The sequence below is a fragment of the Neophocaena asiaeorientalis genome, unplaced genomic scaffold (genome assembly GCF_003031525.2).
Source record: "Neophocaena asiaeorientalis asiaeorientalis breed wild unplaced genomic scaffold, Neophocaena_asiaeorientalis_V1.1 scaffold691, whole genome shotgun sequence".
Taxonomy (NCBI): domain Eukaryota; kingdom Metazoa; phylum Chordata; class Mammalia; order Artiodactyla; family Phocoenidae; genus Neophocaena; species Neophocaena asiaeorientalis.
In genome coordinates, this window is record NW_020172474.1 from 184,305 (window position 1) to 192,420 (window position 8,116).

Consider the following 8,116-nt stretch of genomic DNA (forward strand, 5'->3'; position numbering starts at 1 on the left):
GGCGGGAGGTGAGGGGGGCGGCTGGTCTCCAGGGGGCGGGGACTAGTATCCGGGACCGGTGGGGTTCGTCTGGGAGGAGCTGGGGGCTGTTTGGGGCCGTTGGGGGCTTGGGCCGACAGGGGCCTGGTTGTCAGGGCCTGGGGGCTTCGACCAGGCTGGGGTGTGGGTCTTGGTCGTCCAGACCGAGGGGCTTTGCCCATGTGTGTCTGGTGGTCTGGACCGCGGGGTGGGGTGGAGGGGCGGGGGTTTCGCGCAGGGGTAGGGGGTGCTGGCTGGTGCATCGCAGGAACCCAGGTTCCTCGGCGCCTCGGGGCCGGCCTCAATAGATCCAGCCAGACGGTGGAGAAACCCCCTATATTCCAACCACCCCTTTGCCCCCAGATGAAACTATTCTACAGCTTCCTCCTCGCAGATGGTCAGGCCTTCCTAAGTAAATGTGGATGAAAGACCCCAGAGGGAAGCAGAAAACCACGTTCAAAACCAAACACATAAACTCTGCTGGGTTTCTCCTATATGGATTTTTTTTGGAATTAGATAAATGATTGAAAATCTCTTGCATAAGTCCCAGCTCAGAGAATATGATGCTTCTGTAAAGAAGTTTTTTTCAAAACTGCAGTTTGCAACATAGTGGGTTGTGGACTCTACTGACCAAAGTAAAACACATATCCAATAACGACAAAGTAGAATGGAATGGAGGAGAAAGGAAAGACAGCAAAATTATGCATCCCATGTAGTAAGTGTACGTATTAATTTGTGACTTTGTTTCGCAGGTAGATCTTGTGATCAGTGTCCTTTATTCCTCTTAAAAGAAGAATCCTAACATCTTTAATCCATCATCTACCTCTCCATGACCTTGAAAGTGTACTTTACCAATGCCTTCTTGCTTTTCCAAACCTCAACAAATGTTTTTCTTGACACTATATATTTTTAAAAGTTGTTTGCCTAAGTAGCTTCTTTGAATATTCTTGATGCTTTATCTTCAGTTCGCTTTTTAAATTTGAAATTTTCTTCTAATGTCTCTGAGCAAGACCCTGAGCAATAACCACCCACTTCAGTTACCATTCACTTGCCAGATATATGTGAGAAGTTTTTAATAAATATGTAGGTTTTTGGACCAGCTTCCAAGAATAGTGTTTAACTGATAGTGTGTTGCTAGCTGCTGTAACTGAAATTTTCAGTGACGTAACATGAGAAATTTCTTTCTTGTTCATACAAGAGGTATCATTTGTCAGTGAGCAGCTTTCCTCCAGATAATGATGCAGGGCCCCAGGCTCCTTTCATCCCACAGAAGTCAACAAACATTTTCTATAAATGACCAAATATTAAATGTTTAAGGGTTTGTGGCCATAGGGGCTCTGGTTCAACTATTTAACTCTGCCTTTGCAGTTGTTCCATAGACAATACAGTTTGCCCTTGAACAACGTGGGCACCAACCCTCCAAGCATTCAGATTCTGTGTATAACTTCCTCTGTATCTGAGGTTCCACTGTATCTGTGGTTCTGAATCTGAGGTTGCAACTCACAGTGGGCCATGTAGCACTGTAGCATTTACTGTTGAAAAAAAATCCTCATATAAGTGGACCCATGCAGTTCAAACCCGTGTTGTTCAAGGGTCAACTGTACTTTAAAATGAATGTGTATGGGTATGTCCAATGAAACTATTTACAAAAACAAGCAGCCTTCTGGATTTAGCGTGTGGTTTGCTAACTACTGCTATACGGCCACAGAGACTTTTGCATTTAGTTAGTGATTGGGCAGAAAGACCGCATACCTGCTTCTTAACCACATGGGCCCAGAAATGACAAAAGCGTTTTCTCTACTGTATCATTAGTGAAAATGAAGCCCTATCTAGATGAAAAGGGAGGGAGACTGGGAAATGTAGTCCTTAGCTGGACAGGCACCACCCACAACTCTGGGAATTGTGGGATGGGAGGTGGGAGGCCTGGGATGTAACTAGCTGTCTCTATCACAAACAGTATTCCCCTGAGTTTCTTCTTTCCATCAGCACACTCATTTATTCTTATAATAATTGTATAAGGTTATCATATACTATCTAGTATTTATGACTTTTTTTAAGGCTACAGAACACTTTTTTTTCTTTTTTTTTCAAATAAACCCTTAGGAGGAAACCTAGTATATACAAAATACCAAAGTGGAGGCGCTCTAGAACTGAAGCAGGAATGCTTGTGTGGTGGGGGAAGAATAGAATGTTATCAACTTAGCTTTCCCCTTGAGTAGATAATGGCTTTAAGGTACTTTTGTGAGGGACATGCAACCACAGTGTGAAAACCAATGCCATAAAATTAATGCTGTTAAAATAACGTACAGTCCATAAAATCATAGAAATCCTCATTTCAATGGTAATTCACTAAATTATTGTTTATTTTAATTCACCTGAAATTTAAATCCTTCCTAATTACTTTTTTTTAAAAATTTATTTCTTTTGGCTGCGTTGGATCTTCATTACTGCGCGCGGGCTTTCTTTTTAGTTGCAGCAAGAGGGGGCTACTCTTCGTTGCAGTGCACGGGCTTCTCATTGCAGTGGCTTCTCTTGTTCCAGAGCACGGGCTCTAGGTGCGCGGGCTTCAGTAGCTGTGGCGCACGGGCTCAGTAGTCGTGGCTCCAGGGCTTAGGTGCTCTGTGGCATGTGGGATCTTCCCTGACCAGGGCTCAAACCCGTGTGCCCTGCATCGGCAGGTGGATTCTTAAGCACTGCACCACCAGGGAAGCCCCCCAATTACTCTTTACTTTGAGTAACTACTCTCTCTCTTGGATACCACCATCTATGAAGCTATTAAAGGAATTTATTATAACAAGGGACTTGGCTCATTCTTTTTCCTGTCTGCTTCTTCCACTTAAGTCAAGTTGAAAATATTTTGATTCTTCAGTTTCCTTTAGAAAAGTTAAAGGTTTTAAGCTAGTCAATCTCTTTATACCCATCATTACTCCAAACACATAAAAGGATGTTCTAGTATTAAATCAGCTTTGAACTTCCTGTTCATTCACTTGATTTTTTTTTTTTTTTTGCTTCAAGATAATGAATTTCTTTTTAGGATTCCAGCTTTGTTAAGAACATCATCTTTAGAGTTGACATATGGTGGCACTATTCTTAAAATGAAATAAAGATATAACTCACTGAAATTTCCCCAGGATAGGTTTTGTCATAAAAAAGAAAATGTTGGGACTTCCCTCGTGGCTCAGTGGTTAAGACTCTGCCTGCCAATGCAGGGCACATGGGTTCAAGCCCTGGGCCGGGAAGATCCCACATGCCGCGGAGCAACTAAGCCCGTGTGCCACGACAAGTAAGCCTGCGCTCTAGAGCCCGCCAAGCCACAACTGCTGAGCCCGTGTGTAGGGCGCGGCTGGATAGCCATTGCGCATGCCGCTAGGGCGGATGCACCTGATATGCTAATCAGGTTTTGACGCAGTGGCCTATCCAAAGTCCGGCTTGCGAAACGCGATAACCATACGGACGAATCAGGGACTTACACGAGTCCTTAAGCCCTTATATAAGCAGACAGGCTCGAGCGTACGGGATCTTCCTTCCATCCGCCTGAGACCAAGCTGTACTCCAATAAAGTGGGATGCGAGAAGAATCTAGCGTGTGGTGATTCGTCATTCTGCTGGTCAGAAGCGGCTCGCCGCCCCCGTGAGCCACAACTGCTGAGCCCGTGTGTAGGGCGCGGCTGGATAGCCTTTGCGCCTGCCGCTAGGGCGTATGCACCTAATATGCTAATCAGGTTTTGACGCAGTGGCCTATCCAAAGTCCGGCTTGCGAAACGCGATAACCATACGGACGAATCAGGGACTTACACGAGTCCTTAAGCCCTTATATAAGCAGACAGGCTCGAGCGTACGGGATCTTCCTTCCATCCGCCTGAGACCAAGCTGTACTCCAATAAAGTGGGATGCGAGAAGAATCTAGCGTGTGGTGATTCGTCATTCTGCTGGTCAGAAGCGGCTCGCCGCCCCCGTGAGCCACAACTGCTGAGCCCGTGTGTAGGGCGCGGCTGGATAGCCTTTGCGCCTGCCGCTAGGGCGTATGCACCTAATATGCTAATCAGGTTTTGACGCAGTGGCCTATCCAAAGTCCGGCTTGCGAAACGCGATAACCATACGGACGAATCAGGGACTTACACGAGTCCTTAAGCCCTTATATAAGCAGACAGGCTCGAGCGTACGGGATCTTCCTTCCATCCGCCTGAGACCAAGCTGTACTCCAATAAAGTGGGATGCGAGAAGAATCTAGCGTGTGGTGATTCGTCATTCTGCTGGTCAGAAGCGGCTCGCCGCCCCCGTGAGCCACAACTGCTGAGCCCGTGTGTAGGGCGCGGCTGGATAGCCTTTGCGCCTGCCGCTAGGGCGTATGCACCTAATATGCTAATCAGGTTTTGACGCAGTGGCCTATCCAAAGTCCGGCTTGCGAAACGCGATAACCATACGGACGAATCAGGGACTTACACGAGTCCTTAAGCCCTTATATAAGCAGACAGGCTCGAGCGTACGGGATCTTCCTTCCATCCGCCTGAGACCAAGCTGTACTCCAATAAAGTGGGATGCGAGAAGAATCTAGCGTGTGGTGATTCGTCATTCTGCTGGTCAGAAGCGGCTCGCCGCCCCCGTGAGCCACAACTGCTGAGCCCGTGTGTAGGGCGCGGCTGGATAGCCTTTGCGCCTGCCGCTAGGGCGTATGCACCTAATATGCTAATCAGGTTTTGACGCAGTGGCCTATCCAAAGTCCGGCTTGCGAAACGCGATAACCATACGGACGAATCAGGGACTTACACGAGTCCTTAAGCCCTTATATAAGCAGACAGGCTCGAGCGTACGGGATCTTCCTTCCATCCGCCTGAGACCAAGCTGTACTCCAATAAAGTGGGATGCGAGAAGAATCTAGCGTGTGGTGATTCGTCATTCTGCTGGTCAGAAGCGGCTCGCCGCCCCCGTGAGCCACAACTGCTGAGCCCGTGTGTAGGGCGCGGCTGGATAGCCTTTGCGCCTGCCGCTAGGGCGTATGCACCTAATATGCTAATCAGGTTTTGACGCAGTGGCCTATCCAAAGTCCGGCTTGCGAAACGCGATAACCATACGGACGAATCAGGGACTTACACGAGTCCTTAAGCCCTTATATAAGCAGACAGGCTCGAGCGTACGGGATCTTCCTTCCATCCGCCTGAGACCAAGCTGTACTCCAATAAAGTGGGATGCGAGAAGAATCTAGCGTGTGGTGATTCGTCATTCTGCTGGTCAGAAGCGGCTCGCCGCCCCCGTGAGCCACAACTGCTGAGCCCGTGTGTAGGGCGCGGCTGGATAGCCTTTGCGCCTGCCGCTAGGGCGTATGCACCTAATATGCTAATCAGGTTTTGACGCAGTGGCCTATCCAAAGTCCGGCTTGCGAAACGCGATAACCATACGGACGAATCAGGGACTTACACGAGTCCTTAAGCCCTTATATAAGCAGACAGGCTCGAGCGTACGGGATCTTCCTTCCATCCGCCTGAGACCAAGCTGTACTCCAATAAAGTGGGATGCGAGAAGAATCTAGCGTGTGGTGATTCGTCATTCTGCTGGTCAGAAGCGGCTCGCCGCCCCCGTGAGCCACAACTGCTGAGCCCGTGTGTAGGGCGCGGCTGGATAGCCTTTGCGCCTGCCGCTAGGGCGTATGCACCTAATATGCTAATCAGGTTTTGACGCAGTGGCCTATCCAAAGTCCGGCTTGCGAAACGCGATAACCATACGGACGAATCAGGGACTTACACGAGTCCTTAAGCCCTTATATAAGCAGACAGGCTCGAGCGTACGGGATCTTCCTTCCATCCGCCTGAGACCAAGCTGTACTCCAATAAAGTGGGATGCGAGAAGAATCTAGCGTGTGGTGATTCGTCATTCTGCTGGTCAGAAGCGGCTCGCCGCCCCCGTGAGCCACAACTGCTGAGCCCGTGTGTAGGGCGCGGCTGGATAGCCTTTGCGCCTGCCGCTAGGGCGTATGCACCTAATATGCTAATCAGGTTTTGACGCAGTGGCCTATCCAAAGTCCGGCTTGCGAAACGCGATAACCATACGGACGAATCAGGGACTTACACGAGTCCTTAAGCCCTTATATAAGCAGACAGGCTCGAGCGTACGGGATCTTCCTTCCATCCGCCTGAGACCAAGCTGTACTCCAATAAAGTGGGATGCGAGAAGAATCTAGCGTGTGGTGATTCGTCATTCTGCTGGTCAGAAGCGGCTCGCCGCCCCCGTGAGCCACAACTGCTGAGCCCGTGTGTAGGGCGCGGCTGGATAGCCTTTGCGCCTGCCGCTAGGGCGTATGCACCTAATATGCTAATCAGGTTTTGACGCAGTGGCCTATCCAAAGTCCGGCTTGCGAAACGCGATAACCATACGGACGAATCAGGGACTTACACGAGTCCTTAAGCCCTTATATAAGCAGACAGGCTCGAGCGTACGGGATCTTCCTTCCATCCGCCTGAGACCAAGCTGTACTCCAATAAAGTGGGATGCGAGAAGAATCTAGCGTGTGGTGATTCGTCATTCTGCTGGTCAGAAGCGGCTCGCCGCCCCCGTGAGCCACAACTGCTGAGCCCGTGTGTAGGGCGCGGCTGGATAGCCTTTGCGCCTGCCGCTAGGGCGTATGCACCTAATATGCTAATCAGGTTTTGACGCAGTGGCCTATCCAAAGTCCGGCTTGCGAAACGCGATAACCATACGGACGAATCAGGGACTTACACGAGTCCTTAAGCCCTTATATAAGCAGACAGGCTCGAGCGTACGGGATCTTCCTTCCATCCGCCTGAGACCAAGCTGTACTCCAATAAAGTGGGATGCGAGAAGAATCTAGCGTGTGGTGATTCGTCATTCTGCTGGTCAGAAGCGGCTCGCCGCCCCCGTGAGCCACAACTGCTGAGCCCGTGTGTAGGGCGCGGCTGGATAGCCTTTGCGCCTGCCGCTAGGGCGTATGCACCTAATATGCTAATCAGGTTTTGACGCAGTGGCCTATCCAAAGTCCGGCTTGCGAAACGCGATAACCATACGGACGAATCAGGGACTTACACGAGTCCTTAAGCCCTTATATAAGCAGACAGGCTCGAGCGTACGGGATCTTCCTTCCATCCGCCTGAGACCAAGCTGTACTCCAATAAAGTGGGATGCGAGAAGAATCTAGCGTGTGGTGATTCGTCATTCTGCTGGTCAGAAGCGGCTCGCCGCACCCGTGAGCCACAACTGCTGAAGCCAGCATGCCTAGAGCCCGTGCTCCACAACAAGAGAAGCCACCGCAATGAGAAGCCTGCACACCTCAAAGAAGAGTAGCCCCTGCTCGCCGCAACTAGAGAAAGCCTGCGTGCAGCAACAAAGACCCAACTCAGCCGAAAGTAAATAAATATATTAAAAAAAAAAAAGAAAAGAAAATGTTGACCTCGGTAAAGGTTATTGGCAAGGAGAAGGGTTGAAGCCTCTCAGGAATTGATGTGGTAGCTCACTACTGTGTAACTGTATTAAGTAATTAAGCAACTATTATTTATTGAGCACATGCTGTATGCAAAGCAGTCTGAGATGGATGACATAAGAAACTTTTAATCTAGTAGGAAGGACAAAATGAATAATAATACCTTACATACAGATAGCCCTTCAGTTGATGAAACAGAGTTACTGTGAAAAAATCATTTGGTAAGAAATGCACAAAGTGGTATATGCATAAGGGTATGTGTTTATTAATTCATTCTGTAATTCATTCATTCACCAAATAGTTATGAAGCCAATGGCCATGCGCCACACACTGTGAAGCAGGGGAGGAGATGAGCACAGGCCTTCATAAGAGTCATCGAGTTCGAGCACTGGTGAGACCAGCAGTATCAGCATCACCAGGGAACTATCAGGATATTCTCAAGCCCCACCATTAAAGATGAGGCCTAGGGCTTCCCTGGTGGCGCAGTGGTTGAGAGTCCACCTGCTGATGCAGGGGACACGGGTTCGTGCCCCGGTCTGGGAAGATCCCACATGCTGCGGAGCGGCTGGGCCCGTGAGCCGTGGCCGCTGAGCCTGCGCGTCCAGAGCCTGTGCTCCACAACGGGAGATGCCACAGCAGTGAGAGGCCTGCGTACTGCAAAAAAAAAAAA